The 22,713-nt window shown below is 37.0% G+C and overlaps 1 pseudogene; it reads right to left on the bottom strand.

Moving 5' to 3' along the window:
- Positions 1 to 4,679: 4,679 nt before the first annotated feature.
- The window catches only part of LOC131930782 (prefoldin subunit 4-like), a 32,022-nt pseudogene continuing 13,988 nt past the window's right edge, over positions 4,680 to 22,713 (bottom strand).

Genomic DNA, 22,713 nt, shown 5'->3' with positions numbered 1-22,713 from the left:
TCTACCATCTAAGCATAATATGCGTATATAGAGTTAGCTGCCATCTACGCTTACTTATTTTAATTCCCATTCCCATTAGGCGCTATGCAATGACCAGTTTCACATAGAAACAAAACAAAAGTACCCTAGACATTTGCAGCTTTTCTACTATAGTATGTATGAGTCATTTTGTATGCCTACGTATATAATTTGAGATATATTTAAATTTAGGTAAAAAATAACGCCTTGCTTTCCCTCCCCACCCCACCTTTTTGTTGCAATTATTTGACCCTGCTTGCGCCTCATTAACAGTCTGTTATAAGCTAATGGTCAATATTGCTACGCAGAGTGGCCACCCCTGTCGCTAGGTGGCGAAACGAACTTTTAGGTTAACATCAAAGCACAACAAACCTTTAAGAACGAAGAAGAAGAAGAAGAAGAACAAAAAGAAGAAGAAGAAGAAACATTTCTTGGCCTGACTATTTACTATTTAATTATATATACTGGATAGCTTTTCCAGATATTGTAAATTCCTTAAGAGCAACAGCTTAATATTTTCGACCACAACTTGAAACAGGCGAACTATTATCCCGTTTATCCTTTAAAACTTTAGCTAAGTTATTTAAATTTCTTTTTCTGTTGCCTTACATATGCGTCCTAAGTTAGAAGACTGAATCCTCTTTAGTCTCTCATCAACCCACAATTTTTTGGCGCTTTGCCCCCTTGTTTTCTTTTCTAAAAGATGTATAGATGTATCTGCCATCTATTTTAGGCCAATGCTCTGCAAAAAGTTTTCCTCCATTTGTAGACAACAGTAGTTATGGTCTTTTACAAGAGCCAACATATTGGCTGGCTCAAACAGCTGAAAGACTGGTCTTTGTGCTGCATCTTTAGCAGCCATCCACACATTCCTAAAATGAGCCTCATATGGCTCTTTAGGCTGTATATACTGCCTGGGGTGATAAACAATTTTTTTTATTAATTGGCAGACTTAAAGATTGGGATTTTATGGGTGACCCTGTGTGCTTTCTGAGAAATATGGCCCATTTGAAGAAAGTTTTCTATTCTGAATATGTATTTTGTTTTAAACGAATAGGGATATTACACCAAACAACGAATGGTTGCATGTACACATAGATTAATCGATATCTTCGCTTGTCTTTCAAATGAGTAAAATTAATGCTGTTGTGTTTATGTTTGCAATTACAATACAATTTTAAACAATAGACAAACGCGCATCTACTATTTTTTGTATATTATTGGAACCATTTTATTGTAAAAATAAACGTCTAATTTTAAGAAAAATTAATAATCGTCTTTGATTTATTTTTTTTTTCTTTAGAATTCGTTTACCGAATGGTCTATTTAATAGGTAATTACTTCCCTTGCACAATAACCAAACAAGGAAAAAATACTGGTAAATATCAGCATCGGAAAAATGAAACAAAAAACAAATATGGGCGACATTGTATCGAATCATATGGATACATTTAACATAAACTAATATATAAACTATGAAACAATGTAAGATACGTATGCGTTACTAATGTAGCACAATTTAAAGTTGTGCATGTGTTAAATATGGCAGGTATTATGTTGATACACTCATGAATCAAGATATTGAAACTGTCATTTAAATTAGTGGTCGGAGTAGTCGAGTTACTTATTGCACCGATTCTCTTCTCGACATGTTGACTAAGATCAAAGTGTACTATCCACTACGAGCCGACCCGCGGCATACCATACGCCGCTATTTAGTTGTTGTTTTTTCTACTTTTCAGTTATTCATAACTTGTGAATTCGACACTGCCAACGCTGCCACTGAAAATATTTCTTTAAAACACTATAAGTAACTCGTTACGGACAATAACCCCCCCCCCCCCTCCTTCCTCCCCTACGTTAAAGTTAACTCCACTTAGTTCCCCCCCCCCCCCCCCCCACCCCTAGGTTTAAAATCGTTTCAAACTAAATTATCTGCCCCTAATAGTCGTCACTAAACCCGGATCTGTTTGTAAGCATTTAGAGTGAACCACAGCTCACCAGACCATGTAGGGTTGGGGGTGGTAGGGAGCGCGTTTACAGCTTGTTTTCTAGCGTCTCTCAGAAGAGAATTAGATATATATAGATGGGTTATGTACGGAGTCAGGTAACCCATCTGACCTCAGTGGACTAATTGCCCCGTTCATTTTTTGGAAAAAAAAAGTGTATCATTATTAAATCATCAGTTATGTTGAACGCCGAATAATATTAGTAAAATAGATCATAACGCATTACGTATATAATAAATTATTATCAATTATATCTAATTAACAATACATTGCTACCAATGTAACGACACCAAACACAAATTAGACGATACTATATACACGTGTTTTTATTTAGTTTAAAATATGAGTTAAATAATCTTGTTTTTTTAAATAAGTACTGATATATTTTAAGAAAACAAAATGTAGTTTGCAATTAAAAAATGTAATGTGTATATACGTATATATTAATTATACTCCCCCTTGATCATTGTGGAATATGGGAAATTTACACAAACTGTGCCAAAAGGACGAGGGAAATTTTGTTTCCGACTTTAGCAGAGCTCTTCTAAACGTGTAACACACTTCATGAATGTTTTTATTTCAGTTATATATAAATTTTAAATTAAAAAAAAACAAAAAAAAAAAAAAAACAACATATCTTCAGTTTTTAATACTTTTGAGTTACAACATATTTTAGTAACGTGAATATATATATATATATATATATATATATATATATATATATATATATATATATATATATATATATATATATATATATATATATTCAAAAAGCTTATGTCATTTTTGTTTTAATAATTTCGAATGTTTGCCAATTGAAAATATATTTATATTGCTTCCTTTGCAAACTTTCTGAACAAGATTGAAGGCTATTAATATTAATGCATAGGGCTTGCTTGTCTGCCTTGGTAAACTAAAAAAAAACAATATGCACACTACAATGCAACTACTCGATAGACACATCTACAATAAACTAAAATAGAACATATGTAATCATGGAACATACTTCTTCTTCTTCTTCTTCTTCGTTCTTAATTATTAGTGTTGAAGGGGATCGAGATTTATCTGCCAGTAGGTTTGAACTCGAGACTTTTTTTTCGAATTTATCAACCATGAGCTTTTTGCCGACTCGACCATGCCTCCAACACAATTAAGCGTTACGTGTCAACTGGTTATGCGCCATTGAGGCCATTGACTCCGATTTCAGCCTGCTTTTCTTTTTGGATTTGCTTCCATAGCCTTTGTCCAACCAAGAACAAGCTACAAGGCAGCAGTTGTTTGATTTTGGAGTTGTCTCTCCTAGAAGAGTGGCTGTCCCCAGCTAACGAGCCTCATCTGCCCGAGGGTTCGAAATCGAGACTTTTCGGTTTAGCAACCATGAGCTTTACCGACTCGACCACGCCGACCCTACGATACGTAGGCGTTGCGTTAGAAGCGGGTCAGATGTAGCTAAATATAAAGGTGTGTGTGAGTTCAATATGGCAGACATTACGTTGATGCAATCCTTCATCAATGTATTGAAACTAATTTAAAGCAGATAAAACAATGGTCGGAGTAGTCGAGTGACTGAATGCACCATTTTACTTCTCGGCCTATGACTGAGATCAACATGTAGTGTTTGTTATTGGTTCTGTACGGAGGTCTTTAGAATGTCCTACAGATTTGACTTCGGGATCCGAATTTTGATTCAGCGATTGTGGGATATAAAGGTCTGAATACATCTACTGTATATAACATTTGTAACGGAAATGTTATGTGTATGGAAAGTAATATTTGGTTTATTCTATTTTTTTCTGGCCCGGCATAACATGATCAGACATGATTTATGTATTACATTGGAAAATCTACCGTTTAGGCATACTATGAGTATGTACAGTTAGCTGCCATCTGCACTCACTTATCGGAACTCCCGATTCGATTTCCATTAGGCGCTATGCAATGACCAGTTTCACATAGAAACAAAACGAAAGTACCGTAGACTTTTCTAGTATAATAAGTATTAGTCATTGTGTATACCTACACATAGGCCTACAATTTGATGTGTTCAAATTTAGGTAAGAATCATCCATGCGCCATTTTTTTTTTCCTTTTTTTTTCAATCAGCAGGAATCTTGTTTTATTGATCAAAAGTAACTAAAAATAATTTTTTTAGCAAATATTAACTTAAATTTAAATTAGAATGAGGATTTTAAAAATAATTTGTAGATAGCATTTTACTCAAAAGCAACATTCCTTCTCAAGAGCTGAAGTGAGTGTGTCGAAACTGCCATAATAAAAGAATTGGCAGACATAAATATTTATATTGGCTAACAGAAAATTGAACTTTGGAGGTTCATACAACAAAAACTAAACCTACATGCTTTTGTTGTGCCCTGTTGGCATACTTTAACAAGTCAAGTAAATAAAATTTCAAATCCTGAATAAATTCACTATTTTATAACTAAATATTAAACATGAAAGCGGCATTATTTATCGTAGGTACCAAACTATTTAAGAGATAAGTAGCCTATGGCATTTTATTAGTAAAATCAATTACTTAATCTAGCACATGACTATGATGCTTTTTTGTAATAATAATTACAATTTAAATCGGTAATGATAAAATATGTAAGCTTAAACACTATTTTTAAAAACGTCCACATAACACAACTGTGCACACATTCAGTTTTAATGATAATTTTATAAAAGTTTGTTTACAAAATGATGATAACATTATAATAAATTAAATATTTTTAATACTAATTTAACTCTCATCATCTAGGTCTAGGTTGATGTTTGTGCCAAATTTAGCATAAAGTGCTGTCTTTAGGTCATTCAGTGTTTCCTTTTGGTTTTCAGCCTTCTGTTTCAGAGCCGCGATCTCTACTAAGCACAGTTCCTTGGCTTTTTCTAGGGCAGACTGAGCATCTTCAACATTCATTTCTACCAAAACTTCCCCAATCTGATATGGAATAACCTCAGCATCCCCCTCAGCCAGCATGAACTCTTCCTCATCATCTTTTAAATTATCTAGCTCGTTCTCTTTGGCTGCTAACTCTTCTTTAAAATCCATAAGACGTGCATTGGTTCGTGCAAACCTGTTGATCTTTTGCTGGTCATCATAATGATGTAACCTGAGCACCACTGTCTTTCATGGTGGCTGAAATCTTGCAAAAAAAAATAAAAAGAATTGAAGTGAATAATGATAATAGTACAAAACTTCGCGCAGGGTAAGGAACGTTGATTGAACGATATATTCGCTTGTCTTTCAAATGAGTAAAATACAATGCTGTTACATTTATGTTTGCAATAACAGTAATATTTCAAACATAGAACAAACGCACATCTATGATTTTTTACATCATATTTGAGACACTTTAGTTATGTTTTTCTGTCCAATTTCACAAATAGTTTTGATTTATTGTTCTTTTGTTTAAAATTGATTCATCAAAAAGGTTTATTCAATAGGTAATTACTTCCCTTATATAATAACCAAATAGAAAAAAAAATATTGATTAATACTTTTCAGCCTTGGAAAATAAATAAACCGGGAGTGATCCCCCCTAAACTTTCTCGAATATTCTAATATAACACTACAGGGGATGGCAACTCGGGATATAGACTTCTAGACATGATTTTTAATCCATTTTAAATACTCACATTTCTTAAAATAGAATATAATCTCGTAGAAAAAAGAAATGCACACCAAGTGAACGCTAAATAAAAAAGCGCATAAAAGTGCGCAATATTAATAGTACTTTATAAATTTACATGCGTTTTTTGAGAAATCGGAAATAGCGTAAGTAAGTACTTCCGGTCAACGGAAATTACTCAAAATTTGAGAGAAGGTAGAGAATTAGCTCTTTTACTTACATATCAAATTTCATTTATCTATCTGAAATAGTACTCAAGTTATAGGCTTTTGAAAAATTCAAAGTAGAAAAAGTACCACTTTCGGTTATCGGAATTCGATCAAAAGTTGATACGGATCTACGATTTTGATAAAATACTTATATATGAAATTTCACTAGCCTAGCTGTAACGGTACTCAAGTTATCGTGTTTACACACGGACACACAGACACACAGACACACATACACACAGACACACAGACACACACACACACAGACATACGGACAAGATTGCAAAATTATGTTTTTCCGTATCAGTGAGGTGTAAAACGTCGAGATTTGTAAAAATCTCGATTTTTTTTTGCACGATTACAATACTTTCTCTATACTACGTATATACGAGAAAGTAAAAAACATGTTTTTTTAAAAATATGCGACATTGTATCGAATCATATGGGTACATTTAACATTAACTAATGAAGAAATTATATTACCATGTGTGATACAAAAGAGATGGCCAAATGTAGCTCAATTTAAAGTTGTGCGTGTGTTCAATATACAGTCATTATGTTGATACAAACATTGATCAAGTTATTGAATATATATATATATATATATATATATATATATATATATATATATATATATATATATATATATATATATATATATATATATATATATATATATATATGGGGATAGCGGACAGCCTTGTCTAACTGACTTTTTTATTTGTATAGCTTTGGTGACTGCATTGTTGATCAAAAGGTGGCTTTGAGCTTCTGTGTAAATGATGTTGTTCAATGATTTAAAATAGGGTCCTAGATTGTATGAATCTATTGTTTTCATTAACCATGTGTGATCTACTCTATCAAAGGCTTTTTGTTGGTCTATGCTAAGGATTGCCAGTTGAGTGTTCTTTTGTGTAGCGTAACATACTATGTCTCTTATAAGATGTTTGTGATTTTGTATGTTCCTGCCTGGTATACTGTATTGTTGGTCTCTGTGAATTATCCTGTCTATGAAAGGTTCTATTTTCCTTACTAGTGCTTTGGTCAAGATTTTGTAGTCACTGTTCAGTAGGGATATGTGCCTATTGTTCTGGACTTTTGTTCTGTCTGTGTCAGGTTTGGGGATTAGAGTGATGTACGCTTTGTTAAAATCTGATGCGCTGAAACCTCTGTCTTCTAGGGTCGCGCGTATTATCGGGGTAATATCGTTTTTAAAAGCTTGATTTAAAAAAAAAATCATTTAGCGATTGTAAAGCATATGGAACAATTAATAATTTAACTTCATTGTAATTGTTCTATGTGTGTAATGCACAACGCTACAGGGTGTCGTTTTTTAAATACATATATTATTCAAACCAAATTTAAAGATATATTGATATTAATGTTACTAGTTTTTTGAAAATAAAATATCTACGTATAATTTTTTTCAGTTTTATCTATGATATTTGAATTGTTTCCGTTTCATTGAATGTACTTAGTTTTTTAAATAAATAGAGAGTTATTTCCCTTGGAAACTGACTAAATAATATTGAAAATTATTGTTACATACTTATCTGCCTTGGTAAACTAAATAAATAAATAAAACAATAAACCATATACCAATAAATATGTACAATACAGTGCGAATAATCGTATACACACATTTAAAATTAATTAAAATAGAAAATATGTAATCGTGTAAGATACGTATGTGTTACGCTAGAAGCGGGTCAGATGTAGCTAAATATAAAAATGTTTGTGAGTTCAATATGGCGGACATTATGTTGATTTAATCATTCATCAAGTTATTGAAGGTGTAATTTATATTAGATACCACAATGGTCGGAGTAGTCGAGTGACTGTATGCACCATTTCACTTCTCGGCCTTTTGACTAAAATCAAAATGAAATGTTTGTTATTGGTTCTTTACGGAGGTCTTACCTATGGCCCAAGTTTTTTCTAACCTTAGGCAGGTACCCGTCTGAGATGGGTGGACTAATGGACGTTTTACAGATTCGACTCAGGGACCTGAACTTTAAGATGAGAGAGTGGGATATAAAAGTCTAAATGCATTTACTATACATATATATATGTATATGTAACGAGACTATTTGCCTGTAGTGCCAAATGTTAACGAGTCTAATTGAATCTTCTGCTCGACAACGCCAAATGTTACGGAGTCTAACCACTCATTCTACACAACATCGACCACAGTATAGATACTCGAAGATGCAGGTTCGCTATTGATCCTTTTATTACATGAATCAAAGAAATGCTTCACAATAATATAATGAATCAAAAGGAATGCTTCACAATAATAGTCTGAATCAACTGACCCCCAACAGTCCTCACTAGTCTTCACATAACTGAATGCACATGTCTATCGTCCTTATTAACACAATACGGCTAACCCGTTCAATAACCAACTTGATACTGCCTCACTGACTGACTGATCGAGAGAGAGAGAGCGATCTCAGCCGTCGCCTTCCTATATATCCCCTTCGTATTCGTAATCGTATTCGGTTCTATCATAGTTATGTTCAATCCGAATATCTCGCCTTCCGATTACTACGCAGTTGTCTCATCAGTCCGATTAATATAACATCTGCACTGTTACGTCAGCCAAGTCGTGTCAAAGTTGACAGCGCTTGTCGTATCCTTCCAAACTACGCCGTGGCTTTATGATCGTTATCAGTTGGCTTATCAGTCCAACACCTGCACTATTGCGTTCTTAACAATAGTGACTAGTAACTAGGCCCACCCTAGTTACATCCACCGCCGCCTTTTTTTGTGTGTTTTCAACCACAAACAACGCTTGGTAGGTGCACTTCTTAAATGTCAATCGCACCATCGTAAAAAAAATTTACTGTTCCATTCACTGTCAATGTCGTCACATACGTAAAAGATTGACAGTTATCCCCATTTCACATATCAAATGTGTCTACATCATATTCCTCAGACACAAGGCAGTTCTAGAATTCACATCCACCTTTTTCGTTTGGTGCCTTCACCAGTTCACTTTTATGACTTTTTGAACAGTCTGTTCTCATACCAGCGCGACCATGAAAGAATTGATGGTTGCTGACGAAAAATTTCGTATTCTTTCTGTTTCTCACACTTCTCCGCGGACCACTTATCTGATGGTCTACTGTCTCTCTGCTTCTGGGAGGAACGGGATCCTCTTTGTTGCCGTTATCCTCCACTTGTGTATCGCTGTTGTTCTGTTGATGGTGACATGGTTCCGGGATGGGTATGTGAATTTCCGTTATAGTTTCCGGTTCCCTAATTGTCTTGGGTTTCCTTGTGTGTAACTGCTCTTCTTGACTATGACAATATTTCTTTAATTGAGCAATATTCGCCCACCGATCCGGTTTGGTGTGATCGATGGGTCTTATCTTAAAGGGGCCACCTGCTACTTTAGGCATCTCCACGACTTGCCATATCTCCTGTCCCCAGAGGTCGTGGATTTTGTTTCTGCCTAATGGGTGGCTACGCAGTAATACCCTGTCGTTCAGTTTGAGTGGCGGGTCCTTTGTCTGTACCGGCGGTTCCCTTCGCCGTGCTTAATGTTCTAGTCTTTCCTGTACTACCCTGTACATTTCTCTAATTCGTCTCATATGTTCATTCACATATTCCAGTGCGGTGTATGAGCCAGTCATACTCTCCTTTTTTCCTAGGAACAAGTCAAGAGGGAGTCGAGCCTCCCGTCCGAACAGTAACATGTGTGGCGAAAAGCCGGTTGTGGCATGGGGGGTGCAGTTGTATAGATATACCAACTCTGGGAGAAAATCAGGCCAACGTTTTTTCTGTTCAGGTTCTAGAGTACGCAGCAAATCATGCATGCTGCGGTTGAACCGCTCGCACTGTCCGTTTCCTTTCGGATTAAATGTGGTTGTTCTTGATTTGTTGATCCCGTAGTGGCTGCACAGTTGGTTAATTACTTCTGACTCGAAGGCCCTTCCTTGGTCAGAGTGTAATTGTCTTGGTATGCCATATTTGATGAACCAATGTTCTATTAAGACCTTTGCCACTGTTTTGGCAGTCTGATCTCGTGTGGGCACCGCCACAGTCCATTTGGTGAATACATCAGTCATTACCAACACATGTTCCGTCCCATCCGATGATTGCTCCAACGACGTAAAGTCCATAGCCACAATCTCTAGTGGTTTTGTCGCTAGTAGGTGTCCTGATGGCTGTCTCATTTTGACAACTGGCATTTTCGCATGCTGACACCTCACACAAGCCTCACAATGGCGTTTGACCTCCATTTCCATATTGGGCCAGTAACACCTCCGTCGTAATATTTTGTGCGTCCTGTCCTGACCCTGGTGTCCTGCCCTGTCATGTGCCAACCTTAGCACTTCTTCTCGTAATTGTCCGGGCACCACCACCTGGTGTATTGTTCCATCAATTTGGTCATGAATTCTCCGCATGAGAACACCATCCTTTATACTGAGACGGTCCCACTGACTCAGTATTTTCTTTGTTTCTCGACCAAATTGTTCTCTTTCCCTTCTTCCTGGACGTGTTTCAACAGCGGCTGTAAGCCACTATCCGTTCTCTGGGCATCTCTTATCTCTTTGTGATTAAGTCAATTAAAATCACTAATGTCCATATGTCCGGGCTCTGTGGATATGTGCTCCACCCCGGTCTGTCCGTTCTGCATCACTTGCACCCCGTGAGGGATATCTGTTGACGCTCTGACCTCACATATTCCTGTCAGCGTTTCTTCCTCCTCACCCGGTCTCTCGTAAGGATTCCTTGATAAGGCGTCCGCATTGCCATTGGACCGCGCCGGGCTATATTTTATCTCTAGGTCAAAGAGTGCCAATTCTGCTGCCCATCGCTGTTCGATGGATCCCAACTTTGCTGTCTTTAGGTGACTCAAGGGGTTATTGTCAGTGTATACCACACATTTAGCACCTAATAGATAGTCCCTGAATTTTTCAGTCACAGCCCATTTTAATGTCAAAAGTTCTAGTTTCATGGCGCTGTAATTTGTCATGTTCTTCTCTGATTCCTTCAGAGCTCGACTGGCATACGCAATAACCCTGAAACCTTGCTTTTGTTGTTGTGATAGCACAGCTCCCAGACCTTTAGAGCTGGCGTCAATTTCTAGCCGAAATGGTTTGTCAAAGTCCGCGTATCCTAATATCGGCGTCTCTGTCAAAGCCTTTTTCAAGAGCTTAAACGAGTTCAGGCATTCATCAGTCCATAATTCACCTATCAGTTGTGTTTTACCTTTCTTTTTCTCCTTACTGTGTTTCTTTGTCATTTTGTTTACCAAGTCATGCAATGGTGCGGCAATTTTTGCAAAACCAAGCACACATTTTCTATAATATGAAGCAAAGCCCAAGAATGATCTGACCTCTACCGTAGTTGTTGGCTGTTTCCATTCTTTAACAGCTGCAATTTTATCTGGGTCAGTGGCGATGCCATCCGACGAAATCACATAACCCAAAAAATGTACCGATTTCAGACCGAAGCAGCATTTGTCTGGGTTCAGCTTTACTCCTATCTCCCTAAGACGGAGAAACACTTGTTCTAATCTTTTTAGATGGTCCTCCCAAGTTTTTGAGTAAACTAGTATATCATCCAAGTACACCAACATTATTTGAAATAGAAAGTCACTCATAGCACTCTGCATTACTCGCTGGAATGTAGCAGGCGCATTAGTTAGACCAAACGGCATACGGGTCCACTCGTACAGTCCCAGTGGAGAAATAAATGCAGTCTTATGTTGATCGTTGGGGTGCATGGCCACTTGGTGGTAGCCGCTAGCCAAATCCAAGGTAGAAAGAAATCTTGCTCCCCCCAACGCATCAAGACATTCATCAATACGAGGCAAGGGGAATGCATCCCTTCTTGTGATATTGTTCAATTTCCGGTAATCACAACACAGTCTTATCTCCCCCGACTTCTTTTTTACCACTACTATCGGTGCCGCATACGGGCTAGTGCTGGTTGTAATAATTCCCTTTTTTAGTAGATCGTTCTGGTGTGCTTTCACCGCCGAGTAGTGACTTGGTGGTAATCTTCGATAAGGTTGCGCCACCGGCTTGTCTTGTAGTAAGGGTATCTGGTGTTTTATTACTTCCGTGTAACCCAAATCACCCTCGTACGAGGCAAATATATCCCTGTACTTATTAAGCAATTCCTTTAGTTGGTGGCCGGAAAGAACCGCAACGGAAAAAAGCGCAACGGAAAAAAGCGCAAAACAAAAAGCGCAACGGAAATAAGCGCACACGGAAAGAAACTCAAAGAGAAAAAAGCGCACACGGAAAAAAGCGCAAAGAGAAAAAAGCGCAAAAAGAAAAAAGCGCACACAGAAAAAAGCGCAAACAGAAAAAAGCGCAAACGGAAAAAAACGCAAACAGAAAAAAGCGCAAACGGAAAAAAGCGCAAACAGAAAAAAGCGCACACAGAAAAAAGCGCAAACGGAAAAAAGCGCAAACGGAAAAAAGCGCAAACAGAAAAAAGCGCAAACGGAAAAAAGCGCAAACAGAAAAAAGCGCACACAGAAAAAAGCGCAAACAGAAAAAAGCGCACACGGAAAAAAGCGCAAAGAGAAAAAAGCGCACACGGAAAAAAGCGCAAACGGAAAAAAGCGCAAACAGAAAAAACAACGAAAAATGTGCAAAAGAGAAATTTAGCACAAATACCTATATCGACTAGATGACACATTTATACATGACTGTTAGGGCTGCTGTAAGAGTGTCGTGTTTGATCACGTGATCTACTACCATTTAAAGCGTACCACTACCATGTGCATTCCCCTCACCACGATACAGGCGATAATCGCTTTACACAATGCCTATTATTTTCTTGGTCAATAATTATTCAACTACTATTCTCGTATAAATAAACATAAAACTATCCTTGATATCGACATTACACGAAGTATCTCACACATTCTCCCTAGTCCGAATTACCTAGCTTGCATACCATAACTACCCGCTCCTATGGCAAAACTTCACTCTCTTTCATCCGCGTCATCTAACATGCATCTACCCACATACCCACCTAACAACCTACCTACCCACCCACTTACCCACCTACCCATATATATATATATATATATATATATATATATATATATATATATATATATATATATATATATATATATATATATATATATATATATATATATATATATATATATAGGTAGGTTGGTAGGTAGGTGCGTCATAATGAAATAATGGTAAATAAATCGTTGTTATGATGTGTGTTTTGGTGCGAATGAATGTTGTTGCGAGAAATATGACGAATGCATGTTAGATGACGCGGATGAAAGAAAGTGAAGTTTTGCCATAGGAACTGGTAGTTATGGTATGCAAGCTAGGTAGTTCGGACTAGGGAGAATGTGTGAGATACTTCGTGTAATGTCGATATCAAGGATAGTTTTATGTTTATTTATACGAGAATAGTAGTTGAATAATTATTGACCAAGAAAATAATAGGCATTGTGTAAAGCAATTATCGCCTGTATCGTGGTGAGGGGAATGCACATGGTAGTGGTACGCTTTAAATGGTAGTAGATCACGTGATCAAACACGACACTCTTACAGCAGCCCTAACAGTCATGTATAAATGTGTCATCTAGTCGATATAGGTATTTGTGCTAAATTTCTCTTTTGCACATTTTTCGTTGTTTTTTCTGTTTGCGCTTTTTTCCGTTTGCGCTTTTTTCCGTGTGCGCTTTTTTCTCTTTGCGCTTTTTTCCGTGTGCGCTTTTTTCTGTTTGCGCTTTTTTCTGTGTGCGCTTTTTTCTGTTTGCGCTTTTTTCCGTTTGCGCTTTTTTCTGTTTGCGCTTTTTTCCGTTTGCGCTTTTTTCCGTTTGCGCTTTTTTCTGTTTGCGCTTTTTTCTGTGTGCGCTTTTTTCTTTTTGCGCTTTTTTCTCGTTGCGCTTTTTTCTCTTTGCGCTTTTTTCCGTGTGTGCTTTTTTCTCTTTGCGCTTTTTTCCGTGTGCGCTTTTTTTCTGTTTGCGCTTTTTTCTGTGTGCGCTTTTTTCTTTTTGCGCTTTTTTCTCTTTGCGCTTTTTTCTCTTTGCGCTTTTTTCCGTGTGCGCTTTTTTCTCTTTGCGCTTCTTTCCGTGTGCGCTTAATTCCGTTGCGCTTTTTGTTTTGCGCTTTTTTCCGTTGCGCTTTTTTCCGTTGCGCTTCTTTCTGGGAACCCTTTAGTTTTGGGTCCTCAGTTTCCGGGAATGTATATGATCGGCCATCCTCTTTCTTCACCTCGGCCGTCACATTGACCGACCTAATTGTTACTTCATTACTGCTGGTATTGCTCAGTTCGATGCACTGTGCCGACCTTTGTACCTCGACGTTCTGTGGTACTCCTACCAGAGTGTTAGGCGGTATAAAAATTTCCTCATCCAAAACATTTGCCACTAATCCTTGAACTAGTCCCTTCTCCGCTGATGTGTATGTCCGCAGTAACACGACGCCTGCCCTCAGTGCGGCGCCACATGGTTCTATCATCACATCACCATTCACGCTTCTGTCACCAATTTGTAATGTGATTGCCTTGACCGTGTTTGCCGGGACTGATATCCTTCCTCTGGACTTGGCAAACCTGGCCAACTTGGATCCCCGACCTGGTGTGGTCGATCCGACAATATTTGTAAGAAATTCTGGCAACTGGCCAAGAATATTCATGCCCAACAGGCAAGGTATATTTGACACATTTGTCTCTAGGTTGTGTTTCGTAACGAACACCCCAACCTGCTTCAACCTATGTCCTGCCACCACGACATCCGCCAGAAAATAACCACAGTATGGAATGGTTAGTCCATTAGCTGCCGTTAGGCGCATGCATGTGTCAGACCTCAACCTATGGTCTTTTCCTTTCATCCATTTGGTGTAAACATTTTCCGTAATTGTCGTCACCTGGGAGCCTGTATCCACAATTGCCTTCACCGCGATGTCCCCGATCGTAATCATCATTTCGGGACAGACTCCCATCATTTTGTTTCTCGGGCCATAACCTCGCCCCTCTGTAGCCTGACCCTGCCTTACAGAGGACGACCGTTTCCCTGACAGTACCGTGCCATATGTCCGGGTTGTGAACAGGACAAGCAAATTGGTCGACCGTCAGCCGTCCACCGGAGCGATGGACCGGCGGGTCGCGGCTGTCCAACCCGTCCCTGTTTTGTCCCGTTTTTGCCCTGACTCTCAGCTGTTGACCTGCTTTCTAACCTCTCCAATCGTTAGTCAACCTTATCCAGGTGGGCCAACAGTTGAGCCATCATGGTTTCCATCGTGCCGGTCCCTGTGGGTGGGGATTGTTTCTGTTCCGGCACAGAGACTTTGTCTACCGAACAGTTCGATTGGTCCTCATCCTCGGACCTGCGGATCGCTGAGTTCCTGACCTGAAGGAAGGTCAACTGCGGGTCTTTGTGGACCTCCTCTTTCAACTCTCTCCTTAAGATCGGGGTTGCTAGCCCCTCGATGAAATGGTCCCTCAGTAGGCGTACATCAATGTCAGGTGTTCTGCCCTTTACCGAATCAAAGGCCCTGTTCATTCGGTGTGAATACTCCATCACACTCTCCGCCATTCTCTGCTTCAAGCCTACGAACCCCGATAGCAGTTGCGATCCCGACCGTCTCTCCCCAAAGGTCTCCATAATTAGATCCAGCACCTTATCTGGATCTGCTTGGATGGTTTTATCGTGGCATTTGACCTCTGCCCTAACCGTCTCTCCTATACTGCCCATCAGCAGTCTTAATCTTTCCTCTGGTGACATGTATCTCGAGGCCCAGGCCGCTTTGACCTCTTCACTGAACCTGTTGGTTAAAGTTGGATCACCGTCCCCGTAAAATTTGTTGATGTGGGACTCACTGGGCAGGACCACAATATGGGTCTGCTTCTCGTCCAGTGTAGACATGATAATATTTATTCCTTGAGTAAAAAAAGAAAATACCTTTCTTACCGTGTGTGTATGAAAAATTTTCCTCGTTCCTCAATTTTCACTGTTCCTGAATGTCCGAATTCACACACACACGAGACACAGTTATGAACTAGGTTGACTATGGGTGCCTAAAGCGGCAAGTCTCGTTGAATTCATCCTGTCCGCAGCGCCAAATGTAACGAGACTATTTGCCTGTAGTGCCAAATGTTAACGAGTCTAATTGAATCTTCTGCTCGACAACGCCAAATGTTACGGAGTCTAACCACTCATTCTACACAACATCGACCACAGTATAGATACTCGAAGATGCAGGTTCGCTATTGATCCTTTTATTACATGAATCAAAGAAATGCTTCACAATAATATAATGAATCAAAAGGAATGCTTCACAATAATAGTCTGAATCAACTGACCCCCAACAGTCATCACTAGTCTTCACATAACTGAATGCACATGTCTATCGTCCTTATTAACACAATACGGCTAACCCGTTCAATAACCAACTTGATACTGCCTCACTGACTGACTGATCGAGAGAGAGAGCGATCTCAGCCGTCGCCTTCCTATATATCCCCTTCGTATTCGTAATCGTATTCGGTTCTATCATAGTTATGTTCAATCCGAATATCTCGCCTTCCGATTACTACGCAGTTGTCTCATCAGTCCGATTAATATAACATCTGCACTGTTACGTCAGCCAAGTCGTGTCAAAGTTGACAGCGCTTGTCGTATCCTTCCAAACTACGCCGTGGCTTTATGATCGTTATCAGTTGGCTTATCAGTCCAACACCTGCACTATTGCGTTCTTAACAATAGTGACTAGTAACTAGGCCCACCCTAGTTACATATATATATATATATATATATATATATATATATATATATATATATATATATATATATATATATATATATAGCATGTGTTACTTACGGACATGTTAGGTGTATGGAAAGCAATCATTTTGGTTTATTCTATCTTTTCTTCCTATGATTTACAAGTCTTCGTAAACATATTTCAAAGCTTCAGCTAAGATTTATTTCTCTCTCTGTACTACTAATATTTAATTATGTTACTTTTTAAGCCATATAATTTAGTCATACGTAGTGTACAGGTGCATTATCATGTGAAAATAGTTGTAACAGTAATTTTAGATGAACTATTGTGATTTATATTTTGAATTTATCTTAGTTTTAATATTTAATATAATGCCTATTTTGTAATTAGTAGGGGAAAAAAACAATCCTTTCTCGAATTACGCGGTATTTCTATTGTTGCATCCCTTTAACCGTTTATTTAAAAATGAAAGTGAAATTGTTTTAGCATACATGTGTGTTTATTTCACTGAATCTTTCAAACGTATATTTGAAGAAAGAAAACTGTAAACTTTAGGCCTAGTGTGGGGATGTAATGTGTATGAAAGGTGAATACGTGCAACGGATCACTGCGTGTGTGTATGTATCATGTAGTGAGACGCGAGGCCGGGTGTGTTGACGTGTATGTTGTTGTACGGAGTGAACGAGGGTACAAGGGAAGCGACTGGTAGGGTGACAGTGGCTGTGTTGTAAGCTAGAGAAAGGGGTTGTGTAGGAATGAATGCGGAGGACAATTGAAAGTTGGAGTGAAAGCAAACAGGTTGATGTGGGACTAGGTGGCGCGTTTGAAGATAAATAAAGGATACTGTGATACCTAGCCTCAATCGTGTTGGTTGTACATTCTTTGAGATTCTGATACCCTCACACCTAGTCTAGTGATTTGAAAATAACATAAAAAATAAAATAGAAAAACACACAAGACATAGAAAGCCAGAAGTAAACACATTACTGTAGACCAGGGGCGTAGCGAGGGGGGGCGGGGGGTGCGGACCGCACCGGGTGACAAACATTTAGGGGGGTGACACCAAGGCAAAAAATAGCAAAATATATAGAGAAAAACTCGAGGGGGGGGGAGCAAATCGAAAGTTTGAGGGGGGGGGGTGCAAATCAAAAACTCGAGGGGGGGGTGCAAATCGAAAGTTTGAGGGGGGGTGCAAATCGAAAATTTGAAAGTTTGTCCCTGGGAAGGGTCTCTATGCCTCTGGGAGGGGTGACACCATTAAGTGCCGCACCGGGTGACACCCGACCTCGCTACGCCACTGCTGTAGACTTGTATAAAGCGAACAACAGACACACAATACATAGTCAGTCAATAGTAAAGTTTATTTAGACATCTATACATAGAACACTGTACACGGCTAACCAAAAAACACATGTTTAAACTATTGTATGTTATATCCATTAAGCTAGTCATAAACACATTAAGGCTACATTTCTTTTTATTTACGCAAAGTTATAACCCTATGTTTCATTTTCGTAAGGCAAACGTTGATTGGCTGTACAGAAACACAGTGAGCGATATTTATTTGTTTGCGGATAAAGTTTTTAAATATACATGTGATGTTAAACCTCATGCACTATTTCTGCCATTTTTTTGGCATTTTGTTTTATAGCATGTATGCTAGCCTATCGAATAAAGAGTGTTTATGACGCCAACTCAACGTGCAAAACAAATTGCGTTAATTTTTTTAAAATTGTGTTTAATTACCAAAAACACTAATGCGTTAAATACATCCACACTTTTAAAACTCCATGAACAATGCGTAATCTTGTGTATTGTACTCCGTAATAAATTAATCCATTACCCTAAGGCCCTAACCAAATGAACATATAATTGTGAGACTGTGAGATAAAATGATGTTTTCTCCATCTTAGCTAAAACATATACAGAAAAATGCAGGTTTTTGTTCTTCAACAACGTTCCCAAATTTATAGCGAATTTACTCTAAAGCTCAGAATGCTACCTGTGTTGGCTTTTGTGGCCATGAACACATTAGTTCTGCCTTTAATATATTTTCGAAAATGTTCCCCTAGAAGCAATGTAGATTGCAGACTGTTTCGAGGACTACTATGTTGGCAAACCACAACGTCGAGGTCGGAGACAACCAATGTTTCCACTTGAAATGTACAACATGCACACACGTGCAGAAGACCATATGCCAAAATCAAACAACTCATTTGAAGCTTGGCCACTACAGAGTATGTTTTAAGTAATAATAAAACACTGGTTTTTCTAATATTTGTTTTGTTTTTAATTATTAATTTTTGTTCTCGTCATCTATGGTTTTTGGTTATATAAACCTCAATAGGGGGGGGGGGGGTTTGTCCAGGAGGTTTATATCGCGGAGGGGGGGGGGGGGGGTTGTAGTATTCATTTTTTCTACTGTTGAGTATCGTCATTATTTCGTATGGATCTATGTAAATAAAGATTAAGGTGAAAAGGCACTGTTCATTGTGTTCCTGAATGAAATAATCCACTACGACGACCTTATTTTCATATCAACAAAAATGCGATGTTGTTACAGTGATATTGGCACAACACACCTCATCGAGACATTATAGTGTAGTTAATTAACGACAAACACTCACACGCTGCTAGTAATTTTAGTATATAATTGTTGACTGTATGACATCAGGAAAATTTGATTTCGATCATATGAAAAAATTGACTATACATTACACGAAAATCAAATGTCTTAAAACAAGATAACAAACTTTTACTGCTTCTATTTTTTGTAATTATATTATTTTAGTAATAACAAAAATACAGCCACACTTTTCATTAATTGTTTTAAAAATAACTAAAATGTTTTAGGAATAGATTAAAACAACATATTTATATCACTAAATTATAGTTGTAAATGGTTTGTTTTGCTTTTCATTAGAATAAGATGTAAGTTGTCTGTCCTATTGAAAGTGATAATATAAAGGGTAATAATTGTTAAACACTATTTACAATAAATCGATATTCTTCAAACACGGTCTCTAAAGTTTAAATACAATTTAAGTTTTACAAAAATATAACAATTTTGTTCTGGCTTAAATTGCAAGTGTGTATGTCGTGTTGGGGTGGGGGAGGTGGGGTCTGATTTGTGCAAATTCACTACTATATATAAGGTCGATATAGGTAACAGAAAAACAAACAATATATCACACTATATGGTTGTTGTGCTATTGTTATACACATTTAAAGCAGAATAAATCGGACTGAGTTAACATGTTTAGGACATGTAACCTTTAAAATCTGAATGTGAAATTAAACTCGTTATAAAAGTTACTGGCGACTTACATTATTTACACAATAGATGCAAATGTGGAGTTCGCATCTAAAGCATGAGTGGTTGACATAATTAATTACAAATTAATTAAGTAATAGTGTGAAACATTGAAATGTGAAGTCGTGTATGGAGATTATCTGACACAACTAGTAAGATAAACAGAAACACGTATCAGGAACACGAAAAAGCCTTACGACTATATACCAGTATTATTATTATTATAATACATTAATGCACCGTTAATGTACCGGACACGAGTATTCTTTTAATAGAAAAAAAATAAAATAATATATCCCTCTATACATGTGATTGTAGTGTACACAGTACATTTTAAGTAGATGAAAGTGTTTGATAGTTTTATACAAGTCTTAGATGTGTGGGGATTGGCTATAATTGGTGAGTTTATGGGTGGGGATGAGGGTAAGGGAGTGTGTTGGTATAGAATTACATGGTCCTTGTTGAAGTTGTAAATGGATGACCAGAACTTTATTGTTTAAAAAAAAAAGAGAGAGAGATTAGGTACAGTAAAAGATGTAAAAACAACATGCGGATGCTTATTACCTGGTGACCATTGACTAAGCTGACTTCATCGCTTGTCTTTTAAATGTATAAAACAGAAAGCGAATGTAACACTGCAATGGTAAATATATTTTAATATAATGCAAAGACACAAACACAATAGTTATAGTATTTATTATAAGGAACAAAGTTGTTATAGCATGTATTTAGGCCTATAAAACAGATTGTTTCCTTTCATTCGTCTCCAATGCATTAAATGAACCTGTATCAACTATGTAGGTAATTACTTCCCTTGCAAACTTTCGGACTTTAAATTACAGTTATTGTTAAATATTTAAATATGTATGTGTATTGGTAAACCAAAATAACAATTTTGTTTGTTTGTAATACAGTGTACCTAATCATTTAGACGCATTTTAAATGAGCTAAAAAAGAAAATATTTAACTATGTAAGATATGTAACAACTTTGTTGGGAGCGGGTCAGAAGTGGCTCAATATAAAGTTTTGTGATAGTTCAATATGGCAGACATTATGTTAATACAATCCTTAATTAAGTTATTGAAACTTTCATTTAAAGCAAACACTACACTGGTCGCAGAAGTCGAGTGATTCATTGCACCATTTCACTTCTCAGCATTTTGACTAAGATCAGTGTACATTTTGTTACGGGTTCTGTACGGAGGTTTTATATGAGGCCGCAGTTTGTCCTAACGTTTTTTTTTTTTAAATATTACCCTGTTTTGCCTTTGTTGCCGTCATGGTTGATACATATCACATCTCATTTTACCAAAACCCTCCCTCAAAATTACATTAAACAGCCGTTTATTTTATGTTGTTTTTTTTTAATGTTTTTCTTCGTAAATCATAATTAAAGCTCATTTTTTTTTTTTGACAATGCAAAATAAAAGTTAAAACTCATTTTCTAGTTTCTAGTGGAAAAACGTGTGTTTGTTTTTTTAAAGAAATTTAAATATTAACTTTTTAAAAAACTAAAACTGGCTTTTGTAAAAAAAAATGTTCTTAATAGTATCAATTCGGTATAGCAATTTAGCTACCTGTTATTTCCCTTAACATCATTAATAAAACGGGATGAAAGCAAATTTTAAATACTGATTGGCAATTTTTTAGTACTGTAATTTCGTTTATACTTTGTATATATCATTACCGTTACGTTGAATGTAACATTAACGTAAATAGACCATTGTGTTCATGCAGAATTTGGATATACGCATGTCTTGTTTAGAGCGAGTCGTATTTCACTCAATTTGTCAGTGTGAATTATAGGACTAACATAAATAAGACACACTTACATGTTTATTTCTAATTTTAAGTGTCGTTTGGTGGTTGTTTTTAAATCTAAACGATCTAATATGATTTTTTTTTGTTTGTTTGATGTAAAAAGTAAAAGTAAAGTTTCCCTTTCAAACCTTACGGTCTATGGGGCAAGTGAAGTAGAGTTTACTTGTTTGATGTAGTTGGTGGAAATTGTTCTGTTGTTGATATAAATATAATTTAGGGTATAATGGGTCTATTTCATTGTGCTATCCTGGCAGGTTTTTCTAGTTTTGTTTACTTTTTTCCCCTTTAGTTTTGTACATTTGTCTTTGTTGTTTTTTTGTCGGACTCTCTGTATATGTTATACCACATAGGTACAATATGTCTAATATTGGGATTGTTACTTTTTTATATTTAAATCACCCGTAACAGCCACAGTTTGTGAACATTTTCTGAAGGAAACAGTAGACTGTGAGAAAAAAAATGATGAAACAGATCCTACAGTTCTAACCCCACGACTGTCGCATGTTCTTTTCTCAATGTCTGACAGCCATTTACTTTTCTTATGTAAGCACTCGCTTTTCTCAAAATTTTAGTTGATCTTACATTTTATTATGGTTTTGATTTTACCAAGAGTAATTACCTCCCTCTATTAAATGCAAAATTTTATGTTTTCAAGGGAGACAATGCAAATATGCCACAAATAGCAAGCCGAGTAAATTATATACCTAATTGTGTAATTAAGCACCTTTAATTTAAAAACAGAATATAACATTTCATAGAATATAATAATTGTATACACAAACCTTCAAATTGTTTAGTTTTACTTCGACTGATTATTAAAACTTTATTTTAATTTCAAGAATTGAAAGCCTTATATTTGTATTTAACATTTTCAAAGAGATGCAATAAAATCTAATTAATGATCATTCCACCGCATGTACAGTTTAGAGTTAGAATTTTTTTCTAATGCTTTTAAGCAACATTTGACTTGTTCTCCTGCTCGA

This window comes from Physella acuta, unplaced genomic scaffold, assembly GCF_028476545.2.
Source record: "Physella acuta isolate Inbredline_101_S28 unplaced genomic scaffold, ASM2847654v3 ptg001845l, whole genome shotgun sequence".
In the NCBI taxonomy this organism is placed as follows: Eukaryota; Metazoa; Mollusca; class Gastropoda; family Physidae; genus Physella; species Physella acuta.
The sequence above is the reverse complement of the archived record's forward strand: the minus strand, read 5'-3'. Positions and strand labels throughout refer to the sequence as shown.